We start from the raw sequence: 12,643 nt of genomic DNA on the forward strand, positions 1-12,643 counted from the left end.
CGCAGGCGGCGGGGCTTCGGTGGTTGCTAGGTGACGGGCGCGCGCGCGAGAACCCCCGGGGCTGCCCCCCCCTCTCCCCCCCCTCAGTCACCTCAGCGCCCCCCCCCCTCCTTCCCTCACAGCCCTCACCGGGCTGCGGGGCGTTAAAATAATAAAATCCGTAAAAAAACCGGCGTGGTCGTGCTTTGTGTGGGGAGGGGGGCAGGATCCAGCCTGCTGTCCGTGCCCGGCGGTGGCACAAGCGGGTGTTTTTCGTCCCCGGGTCTCCCACGGGGCTCCTCAGGGCGTTAAGCCCCTAATTCCGTCCAAACTCGCTTTTACCAACGTTTTTCGGCAGGATTAAGCGTTAATCCCAGCCCGGGTTTCCGAGGCGATTCGGGTTTTAATCCTGCAGGCTGTTTTTTTAATCCGGCAGTTCCCCCTCAGGGCGCAGCAAGTCGCTCCTGCAGGGTGGCGGGTGCGAGGCTGAGGTGTTTGTGCTCGCGTGCTGTTTTTTTTAGCACTTCTCGCCGCTAACTGTCCTTGTGCCACAATTCCAGGCTTCCCGGGGCTTGGCCGAGACTTTAGCTGAACCTCTGGCAGCTCCTGGCGTGCAGAAACCCGCCGTGTCAGAGTTGGAAAGGTATAGTTACGCTCAGTTTTGTTTTAAATACCAAACTCCTCGACACTGTTACTGACTCGCACCCGTTATTAACCATACGCTCTTGCCACGAGTTAAATTTGTACCCAAATCCTGTGCTGGGGGTGAATTGCAAAGCTAAATAGCTGCAAGCAAGGCTGGGCTCTGGCTTGCTGTGAAGCACAGACAAGCCTGTTGTGTAGAAGGGCCCCTAGTTTCAAAACATATTTCCAGAGCATCCTAAGATGCTTTACACTAGTGGCTCTAACCTTTTTTTTACACCCAGACATTGTACAGACTCAATTATCACCATTTAAGATTATTTAAGATATAAATTTACATAAAAGCTGGTGTGGACCCACTTAAGGTAATTTCCACTTGGTCTAATGAGTTCATTTTAAGTTGATTCCTTATCAATTTTCAGCTAAATCAATGTAAGCATGCTGTAAACTGATTTGCTTGTCAATGTGGCAGATTATATTGGTTTAATGGATTTCAGTTAAGCTAATTGCAATTTCTTCTGTAGGTAAGGCTCTGTTTTCATACTCTGTCCTTTTCTGTCCAAGCTTGTGCTCCTTGGATTATTTGTTAATGAAGATAACATACCTGGTGTTGAAACTGATTAGTCAGAGATGTGTATATCACTTTATTTTAAATCTGTTGCTGTATAATTAGTCCCAGAATGTGCAGTCTTAAGCCAAACTCTGTCTTTTGTGCTGACTTAACTGAAGATATGTTAAAGTTTTGCCTTTTGCGAATGTGGTGTAATTTTCATAGTTAGCAAGATGTAACAATTCTGCAATTTCCTTTTTTTCTTGGCTTAAATTTGTTTTATACTTGTTAGGTTTTTATATCTTCCAAGCAATATCTAACTGCACTAAACTAAATGAGAGAAATGTGAGATGCTTCCTTCTTCTCCATCTGTTTTAACACCTTTTTTTTTTTTTTTTCCCCTGATATTTATTAGTTCTTAAAATCCTCTGCTTCTGGATAGAAACCTTTCTGGCGTTCTTGCCAGGAAATGTTGGTTCTTGGTTGCATTCCTATTGCACTTAGCTCATGTCATCATCTTCAGATTGTTGTCACTGCAGGAATCTATGAACATACAGTGTTTGAGTTTCTGCATCCCATTCTTCCAAATCTGTGTGTTCTTTATCTTCAAGAGCTGCGATGTATTTGATTTCTTTTTGTTGATTTATTAGTCTTAACACCTTTTCAATGTTTTGGATATTTTCACTCAAAATTTAACACCGTTTTTCCCGATCAATTTTGTTACAGTATGCAAATTTCCTCCCATTTGTTACTGTCTCATAGTTTTCTTGCCACTGTTTCATCTTCTATTTTTTTGAGATGGTGAGATGTTCATGTAATTCTTTAAAAATTCTTTAATGCATCCCCCATGTTTTATTAATATATATCACTTATGTAGTGCTTTCAGATGAAGAGCTGTGTAAATGGAAAAAAAAAAAAAGTGCAAAAGAAGTACTTGAGTATGCACAGAGATGCAAAGAACTTGAGTATGCACAGATTGGACTCCAAGCTGACTCTTGAAATATATTTTACATTTTTTGCACTCAGTGGTATTTATTTATGTGGAAATTGGTGTAATTAAACAATGCAATTAATAGTCAAAATGTTTCGATCTTCATCTTGTAATTATTAAGTATTATTTTTCAACGTAACCACTAGTTTTGAAGGATACTCTTCCAGAATTCAATCTGTTTTATTTATATAAATCCACATTTATATATTTCAATATTTTAAAAATAAATTATTCTCTGTTAACAGACGGCTGTGTTCTTTATATTTTGGATCAGATTTTCTTTTTCTTCATTGCCATCTGTAGAAATTATTGAATTATTTTGGGTAAGTTTTTACATTCATTTCCAATAATTTGTGAAGTTATCTATTTATTGTCTCCATGTGTCATACAGTTTTTCTTTTACCTAATGCACTTGCTTACAATTTTTATACAGAAATGTGTCTCAGGTAGCTAAACCTATGTGATATAAGTAATTCTTCAAGTGTTTAAGACTAAGTAAAAAAAAGTTAACTATATATTTGCTGCTTTCAATCCCAGATATAATAGTAGAATTTGAACAATTTTGGAAGCCTACTCTCCATTATGATCCAAGGGAATAATAAGGGATTTTTCAGAAATAAAGCATTAAAAAAATACTGGAATGAGATTAAGAGGTTCAGTACCTATTTTTTTAAAATAATGAGAAATCCGTAAGAGTTTTAAAAACGATAAACCTGTAGATATAGGCAAGAACAATAAAGATGTTAGCTTAGAAAATGAAAATAGATACATTTGCATTAAGAACTGATATTTTTATACAAGATTTTTTATTTTGTATTCCCAACTTGAATGTCCAAATCTTCCTTTTTTACTGTTCATTTCTAACCTTCACTTAAGTGATACAGCACAGGCATTAAATGGTGCGAAGAAAGTCAAATATCTAGACGTTCTTCTAATAACGTTGAGTTTATTTTATATATTTTTGCTGTGGTTCAGAAAACTTTCTTTAAAAAAGAAGCTTTGCTTTCTATCTACGGAACCAGTTTGTTTCATCCCGTAGCTTCAATTTTACTTAATAGTTTAGGTGTGCTTTAATGTAATTAGAGGTAATCGAACATTCATTAAGTTATTTATAAAGCTTCCAGTATGTTTTTGGTGGGTGGATAGGATCCCATATAACATTCTCTGCTCATGTGTCTAGTGTGAAGAGACGAATGATGTATAGCGCACTTGTAGAGTCTATTAGTAATCTTTTTGAACTATCTATGTTTTAAATCTTAATACAAATTGAGACCAGAATGTTCTTTTTTGTTGCTTATTTCTGTGTAGTTTACCAGTACAAACACCTGCTACACATTTGACAAACAGTCTTCCTGGATTCACTCCTTTTACTTAGCAGAAATCCGTATTTTTCTTGGTTATGCAGAAGCTATGTGACAGCAGCATGGATTTTTTGCTCACTAAGGCTGACATGTGGAGGTTGACTGTGCTTTGTAACTTGGGTGAATTAGGTACTTCTCCCCATAGTAGGTGAGCTGTGGTGGTAGAAGTTTTTGCAAACCATCGGGAGATGGGAAATGGAAGGAGGGGAAGAGTAAGAGCATCCTTTGCAAGCGGGAGAACGGCATGAGTATGGCAGAAGGTGTTCTTTTGTATTTGCTGCTCCGTCAAGCAGTTTTCCAGACCACAGAAGCTAACTGTACGTTAGTGACAAAAACTGCAAGTCCGTAATTGGGACATCATGGATTCTATTAGCTATTTGAAATGCTTGCAGTAAAGCTTTTTTTTTTTTTCTGTTCAGATTTATGAGCATAATAAGGCAACTTCATTTGGAAATGTGACTTCCCAATTAAAATCTAATGAGAAGAATGTCAGATTAGGGATTCACGTGAAAAAGAAAAAACAAAAACAAAACCAAAAACAAAACAAAACAAAACAAAACTTAGGCATTTATCACAATAAGCGGTATGTTACCTTGTGTCATTTTGTTTTTTGAGTGTTATGAAATTATTGTGTTTATGTAGAGGGTTTCCAAGGCATATCCGTAGCATCGACGTTTTTGAGACATCTGAATGAAGATTATTACACCAGCCTGTTTTAATACATTGCTGTTCAGTAAAACTAACAGGTTAACTTGCTAACTGAAAGCATATGAGTAATTGTAAATCTGTTGCTGTTGTTTTTATATAAACATTGGAAAACTGTTGCTATTATACAACAGCTTTTTCATTCCCTCTCCTCTAGTTTTATAAAACATAGTAAAACTGTTGATGTGTTTTAAACCCGATCAGAAGAGGTAGGTTGGCTTTCCATGGAATAAATTATCTGTGTGACAATTGAAGTTGTGCAAAATCAAACACGGTACTCTTAAATTAATTTATTACAACAGTTTTAAAAACAAACAAAAAAATCCCACATTTAACCTAGACAAGGTTAAATTAACCTAGACAAGGTTTAAGCTGGTGTCCATGCAGGTTTTTTTTTCCAAACAACATAAACAGTTAATCAAATGGTAAAACAGGTTCTACTGAAAATCAGCGCTTACTTTTTCTCATAGTGACTTTCTTTGGCATTTGTTCATGATAACCTGATAATCAAAGAATAACTTTAGATACAAAAAGTTACTAGCCATAACGGTTAACTTCCATTTTTTAGATTCAATGCAGGTGGGTGAATCCATTGGCTTTGTTTATCCATCCAGTCCAAATGACTGATGGATGCTCTTCTATGTTGAACTGGTCTCATTAAGATTATTTCCGTGGATTATGAACACAGAGTTTATTTAAAATATTTCAGCTTGTTATACAATATCCCTTTGTGTTTGCTTCTGTATTTGCACAGAATTAAGTTGTTAACAGCTATCATTCTGCAGATTGAATTTCTCTCTTTTAAGAATTATTTTAAATAAAATTTCAAAAGAAGTATCTGGGAAGTGAAAATGAAGGCTTATGATACTGACTTTTTAAAGTTAAATTAAAAAAAAAAAAAAAAAAAAACAACAAAACACAACGCTTTACAGAAAGGAAATAGCAATAAATGTTAAAGGAAATAACCATAGTCAATATTTTTATCTGAATTTCATTTTTTATGTGTCAAACATAACTTTAAAAACAAGACTTGAACAGTAAGAAGCTGAAGAGCAAGTTAAAACTCCTTGTTTCCTGTACGGATGTTTTTTCTGCTGCTTCACACATCCATTTTACTATCTGGCCTGCTTTTGGAACCTTACCAAATTGATTTGTAAACAGCAGCAGAGCCTATGGATGGCTGTAGTGTTGCTCCTAGTAGTGTCCTTATTCGGTGGTTTTAATGATGTGTGAAGAAAGAAAGAAGAAATTGTATTTATTCATTCTGCTCACGTAAACCCAAGTACTCAGTTTCGGCACATGCTTGCCTGCCATCAGTTGCATGCTACAAGGCTGAACTGCCTCCATCTCTTGATAAAAGCGTAAAGCCCTTGGATCCAGCACTAGTAGCTATACTCATGCAGCATAACTTCAAGTTTCCCATGGCTCTGAAACATGCAACGTATTTTGTTGTTGGTGGTGGTGTTGTTTTTCAGTTCAGAATGCCAAAAGAGGCTATGCTGGACCCCATAAAAGTGGATTTCTTATAGTGTGACGCTGAGGATCGATGTTACTAACTTCTGAGCATATCACAAAGGCAATTAGAATTGCCTTCTCTTGCAGGGATGGTGTTGAGGAATCATTTCACATGAACTCGTGGTAGTCATACTTTCTGAAGCAATGTTGTGAACCATTTTGAGGGGAATTAAAAACCTTGCTATAGGAGAGCCAAGGAGTGAGTCAGTGTGTGCCCACTATGAATGATAAGGGATCCGTGGCCCTGGAACAAAATCAAGAGCATCCTGCACATCATAGTGTGGACACAAATGATGGAAAAGAAAATAACCTCATCTTTGGGTAAAGAAAGCTTCCCCATGAAGTAATCAAGCAAAGGGAATCATGATTCTAGTTAATTTTTTCTAGTTTGTTTCTAGAGTGATACAGCTACATTTTTTTCTTAGCCTTAATTTGCAGCCTACCCTTAGCTCCTGAGCAGCCCTGGTAATTCACTAACGTGTGGTGAAAAAGTTGTAACTTAACTGGATAAAAGCCTTTTGAATATTTTTAGTCCTATTGGAAAGATGTTACTCTTTCAGTATCTACTTCTATATACTTTTAATATAGGCAAAGCCATGTACATTTATTTCATGGCAGGTAATCCCATTTATTTACAATAATGGGCCGGCTACTGTTTCAGTTGCATTCTGCCTGACTTAAAAGAATATAAAGTGTTGCTATGCAATGGCCTTTTCCTTTTATAGCTGTCTGACATCCAGGGTCTAGCCTCAGTGTATTAGGCAAGGGAGCTAGAAATACACTACAGTTAAATTATGGGTTTGAATCTCCAGGTGGTGCTTGAATTCAGGGTTGAAGACTGTAGAAATTAATTTTGCTAAAGCAAGAAACAACAGGACATTAAGCTACTATGCCAGCTCTAGATGTACGCTTCAAAAATTTTTTGCTGCTCAGCATTATTCAGTAATCTTTAACTCAAATTGCAGGAAATATTTGAAATTCCATTCTAACAATATCCAACAGAGAATATTAAAGAAGCATTAAATTTCAAATGCCTGAGGGAAAATGTTCTCTTGCAACACCATGGGCATTTGGATCTCACTAGTATATGCAGTATTATAGTCTAATATTATGCTTTGCTTGGTATAAAATGAAAGCCCAATTTTAATTCTATCTCCAAAAGCTTGGCATACTGCAGTGAAAAATAATTTATTTGAATGTTGTTTTTTAATACATTGCAACCAACTTTAAAGCTTCCTTATATAAGACTCCCGCTATGGCTTTTTGTAATCTAACTCTTTCATTAAAACTTCAAATATACTCCCAAAGACTTATCTCAATGCTTTCCTTGTTAATTTAGAAGTTGTGAGATCCCAAAGTTACTGCAGAAGTTTTCCCTCGTTGTATGCAATTTTTCTCTTAAGACAAAAGTTTAGTATTTTATAGTATCCATGTAAGTATATAAAATTCCCAAACAGAAGATGAATACGCTCCTAAGAGACAGGTAATATGCAAATTCAAAACGTAGCTTAACGATGCATCTACACAGTTCTGGGCAGGTTAATTTGTCAAACCTGTTTGTGAACTTAACTAAAAAGTCACTGATTAAACCTTTAGGTTTTTATAGTCCATATATGCCATGTTTGATTGCGAAGCTCTTTGAGCAATGAGTTCCCAGCTTACAAATTCCTTGGGAGAGAGCAGAAAACCTTTACAGAATCTCTAGCACAAATATATTTCTTATCCTGTGTTTTAAGTATCTCAGTACTTGGCAGAGTAAGAAGGTGTTTAGTGGAAATTTAAGATCTATGCTCTTTGGAGAAATTGTTTGTTTGTTTGTTTGTTTTACCTGTAGGTGACTTTTTTCCTATTAGTACTTTTGACTGATGTACACATGAGCAGTGTCCAGCACAATGCCAATATTGTGATATTTCACACCTGCTCAGAGTTTCATGATAAACAGCTTTTTTAAACAATAGTGGACGAGTTGCTTGTGGAGGTGTAGCGTTACGCCTTGCCTAATAAACCAGATGGGAGGAGAGGGGAACTTGTTTTAAAGACTTAGAGACTGCCGAGAGAATCTGAAAGAACAGTGTCCTCCAGGTGGTTTAAGATGCACGATAAATGCAGTTTAATAAACTTGCCTTTCATCATGTGGATGCTGTGGCTGTGAGTACAGGTGTACGTGTCTATCATGTATACATAATGTGTTTGTACAATGAAGCTATGCGGGACATGAATTAGTGGAACTTCATTCATGTTGCCGTTAGGCTAACTGGAATACTAGACAGCACTCTTGCCAAATTAATCGTGCTTTTTTTTTTGTAACGAAAGCTACTGGAATATTGCAGCCCTGCTGCGAGATCTGCTCTCACTGCTGGGGGCTCTGTGGCAATACTGGTGGACACGGTGTGCCTGCTGAGCTCCTGTTCCTGGGCTCTGAACAACCACGTACATTTTCGTGGCAGCTGAGGCCTGCTGGAGAATAATGGACTCTTTTTCCATCATAGATGGTCTCAGGTAGTTGTACCCAAATTTCTGTGCCAGTAGAGTGAGACCCTGTCTTGCAGATGCAGTTCCATTGTATGAAGTCTGAGAGAGAATTATCTGCTTGAATTCACCTCCTAGAAGACAAGAACATCCACCTCAGGGTGATGAAACCTGAGAGCTCTCTAGCTTTTCACAGAAATGACCAAACAATAAAGAAATACACTTTTAGAGGTATTCAGCTTTTTTGGAGGAAAGCTAGATGGTTCTTTAAATGTCGAGCATGTCTTCCCTGACAAATGGAAGGCTTGTAAAATGCAGTAGGAATTATGTTGAAAGAGTAAGTCTATGTGGACTTCAAGATCGGTCATATTACATGGTTTTATTTCCAATTTTATTGCCTTTTTTTTTTTTTGGTGATTGTATTTCTTTGGCAATGGTTAAATGAAGTGACTGCTCTTTAAATAATAGCATAAAAACAGAAGCAAATGTGAAGCTTAATGTGTGCACAAAGCTATTTCAATACTTTTCTACCTGAGCTGCATATTTGAGTGGGTGCTTACCAATTCATCGTTCTGCCTTAGCTCTGATGGCTTGGCCAGCTCGTCCCGTGAAGCAGAATGGTGAATGGACAGTCTGTAACATCATGACATGTGAAGAAGCTGGCACGTTATTTTGTTCCTTTGTAAATAGCATTAATACATTCAAACTGAAACAAAATTCTTTGTGATGCAATGGCAGTGAACGAGGTACAGCTTGAGACAGAATTTATGTGAAAGCCCAGGTTGTTCGTTAGCGCTGTGCTGGCAAAGCTCCATACCTGTTGGGAGTCCTGTTAACTTCACTACACCTTCAGGTGGCTCCAAAGGTCTCTTCATGTGGAATTCAGTGTAAGATTAGTACTGGAAAATTCATAACACAATGCCATTCATGTGGTAAAACACAAAATTCAGACTGATAATGAAACAGTGGCGTCAGTGGCAGCTTCCCTCGAAAAATACTTAAGTAGTAAGTGGAACATATTCCTCAGGGGATTATTTGATTTCAGAATAACTTGATTACTTGACATTTCATCAAAGGGAAAATTGAATATTTAAATTCCATAAAGAACTAGCTGGACTAGCTTCTTTGGCATCCATCAGTGATGTTGTTTGACTGTATCACCTTTCTTTCGCTATTTTTTTAATATATATATATATATATGTGGTAATAGAAATACCCAAAGTGGTTTTTTTTTGGTCTCTCTGCTTTGCAGTATATCAAGGTGTATCCCTTTTCAGTGCGTGACTTAGCAAATTATCTGCACTGCTGTCATGCTTGTTTTCCGAATCTGATTGGCAAATCTGTGCAGTGTGTTCACTTCTGGTGCACAGCTGAAATTTGCTGTGGTGATCTTGAAATTCTGCAAAATAGGCAAGTAGTTGAACATTCTTCAAAAAGCAGCCTAGAAAATACACCACCTGTAATGTCAGTGAATAAATGGCAACTTTGGCCTGAATTTTCTTTTAAAGTATGGGCTGTGCTGAGGTTACTGGTCAATCTGAATTCAAGGTGATGAGAGCACCAGCACTGCATAGAGCTGCAGGAGTGGCATACCTGTGAAGGTGCTGCTGCTTGATTTGCAGAAGATGGCATGCTGTGAATTTTAAAGCTCCCCAGTCATGGTTGAACTGCAGTAAATGCCATTTTGTAATTGAGGCCGTGCAAGTTAGTTATTTTACTTTTATTACTAACTTCATTTAATAATAATAAAAAAAAAAACTCTTAAAAATTCTTTGCTGGGATCAAACAAATGCAATTATCATGAAAGGATACATACAATATTTGGTAAATAGGACAAGGAAGCAGAAGAATGAAAACTCTGCATCTTTTTCTCATGGATGTAGTAATCATCATCTGTTTCATGGATTAGTATGGAGGTTATGATGTTGGCCTCCTTTTGAGGAAAGGAATAGCGACAATGGTGAAAATACTGCTGCCTCTCTTAACCTGTGAAGGTGGGTGAAAAGGAAGCATCATCACATAGAGGTGTAGCAGCAGACACACTTTTGAGCGAGCCCAACTCAGACAAAGATTTTGGGTAAAGAAATCCGCAGGTAGAAGTGAGAAGGCCCCTAATGCTCTATCAGTCATAAAAGATTTTTCTAAAATAAAGACTTATATATAAATACAGAGCTCACTTAGCTCTGCTTCCCACAGGTGAAGCCATTTAATGGTTTGGTTTTGCACTGACAGTACCGTGGAAGATTAAACTTGTATGTATGAGTTAATTTAATCATTTATTTTACAGGTATAGAAATAGAAAGAAATGTTGCAGCTAAATAGGCAGGTCATTTGGGGCTCTCATTTGAGAGAAAAATCATTCCAAATTAATCGGAATTCCAGAATTAACGCATTTTTAACAATGTCCTTAATAAGTTATAATGATTCTATGATTCTAAGTCTTTGAACTGCTTAAAAATGACAATTGTTATCTTTTGGCGTGAAAAAATCATACTCCAAAAATTGCGAATGATAAAAAATATCTTGGGAATATATGGATTTACAGAAGGCCAAAGACTTGAGAGTTGATACAGTTTTTATTTTTGTTTTATTTTTCTCTTTTCTATTTTTTTTTTCCTTTGGAAACTCTGCAAGATCAAGAATTTTGCGGGTGGTTGGCTGATCCTGTAAGGGCATCCCTACACAGCTAGCTGCAGAACTACTATCACTTAACAGGTGTTTCCATTGTCTTGACGCTTACCTTTGTTGTAAGTTGGAGTCAAATGAAAAAAGGGTTGGCAGGAAGAGTGGACAGAACTGTGAAATGGTTGGGAATTAAAGTATATGCACAATGCAGAAAGCAAACTTGGAAGCCATGAACACACCACTTGCACTTTTAAAAATTCTGTCCGATTCCTTTCACTTTAGTTTTCCTTTTTCCGTGATGCTAAGGTAAAAAGTCGAGCTGCTTTGAAAGCTCAGGTACTGTCTTCAGGGAAGGGAAGAGAAAGAGCATGTACCATTTTGATGGTTGTTGATAATTTGGGGCTGCCAAACCAATGCTATTCACACTGACATCCTGTCTTTTCAGACAATTAAGTAATATATTGGGGTAATTAAAGACAATTGGTTGTAATAACAGAAAATTGCTATAATTGTTTTGTTTTCTAGATAACAAAGCAGATTTATAATTTCTGTGACCGCATCCAGAGTTTTACTCCTAGAATTCACAGAGAAACCATAAACAGTCATTGTTTTGTTATAGTTTATGTCAGTGATAAGAATTTAACTCTATTTTGTTTACAAGTCAGCCAGGCCAGGTTTCATCCTTATGTCAAACTGGTCGTATGTATCAATCATAGGAGAATCTTTCTAACAAATGTGCCTTATTTGAATTAAGTGTATTATTTCAAGTGGACTGGAGAGGTCTGTAATGGTCTAATGGTCTGATTCCTCTCAGCCCTTGTTTTTTCATGGTTTTTTTTTTTTTTTTTTTTTTTTTCCCCATGTTTTTTCACATTTGCTGATTGCAAATCATTACTTATTCTCATTATTTATAATTTTATATTACTTATAAAATTAAAAACAACTTTTCCACCATTTCTTTTGAAATCTGGACAGGGTGTGATGCAACCAAGAGGCGCATTGGATTGTTAGTAACTGTGGGACTTCTAACAAAATGTGCAACTTTGCCTCTACCATCGGATTGCCGTTCCTTTAGGCTTCCTTTTTCACTGGAAAGATTCATCAGTGTAAATAGCGGTCATTCTTACAGAGGAGATTCATATCTGTGTTTGCTGATCTTTGATGCTTTTATGGGTTTAGAGATCACACATGGGGAAGTTATATACACCCTTGATGGAGAATTACTAGCGATAATCCTGATATTGTTCATTCTAATTGTACCACGGCCAGTTTCCTTGTTACGTTAGGACTTGTTCTTTTCCTCTGGACTGTTGCAAGCTTTGTCAGTGTCATTTTTGGGTTTGTACATAATATTTATTATTTTTAAAACATTTCACTCATTGCTTTAAAAACATAAATATTTTACATTACGTAACAATTTGTTTAATTGCAGCTTTTTATTTAAAGCATTTTAACCATCTCCAGTTCTGCCTGTTAGCAAGGTCTTTTTTATCTGAAGAAACTGAAAGTGAAAGACAAGTAAATGGCTCAAGATTAGATGAATAATGATGTTAATGGTCAGGAAATGGAACCTGAGGAATCTAAAATTTGTGATGCGGGAGTATCAAGATTGTTTTCTAAACGCTGAAGCTTGAGATTGGCTTGGATAGGATGTGCAGCATTGTGACTAGTGAGATTTACAGCCTTGGGATTTCATTCTCCGACTTAAGCAGAAGCTGAACATATTTTGAGGGTCAAAATATGAAGAAGTTGTTTACTATTGCCCACATAGTCCTGATGTGTATGCGTATACAAGTCTTTGTAGTC

General features: G+C 36.9%; 1 protein-coding gene across 3 annotated transcripts in view; it reads left to right on the top strand.

Moving 5' to 3' along the window:
• Positions 1-183: 183 nt before the first annotated feature.
• Positions 184-12,643, top strand: part of WDPCP (WD repeat containing planar cell polarity effector) — a 148,756-nt gene continuing 136,296 nt past the window's right edge. For 2 of the 3 annotated variants that reach the window (XM_084516123.1, XM_084516124.1), the window contains exons 1-2: positions 184-622; positions 2,408-2,485. The gene's annotated coding sequence lies outside the window, so the exon portion shown is untranslated. The remainder of the gene's footprint in view (positions 623-2,407; positions 2,486-12,643) is intronic. The other variant, XM_084516121.1, reaches the window with a different exon arrangement.

This window comes from Aythya ferina (assembly GCF_964211825.1).
Source record: "Aythya ferina genome assembly, chromosome: 3".
Taxonomy (NCBI): Eukaryota; Metazoa; Chordata; class Aves; order Anseriformes; family Anatidae; genus Aythya; species Aythya ferina.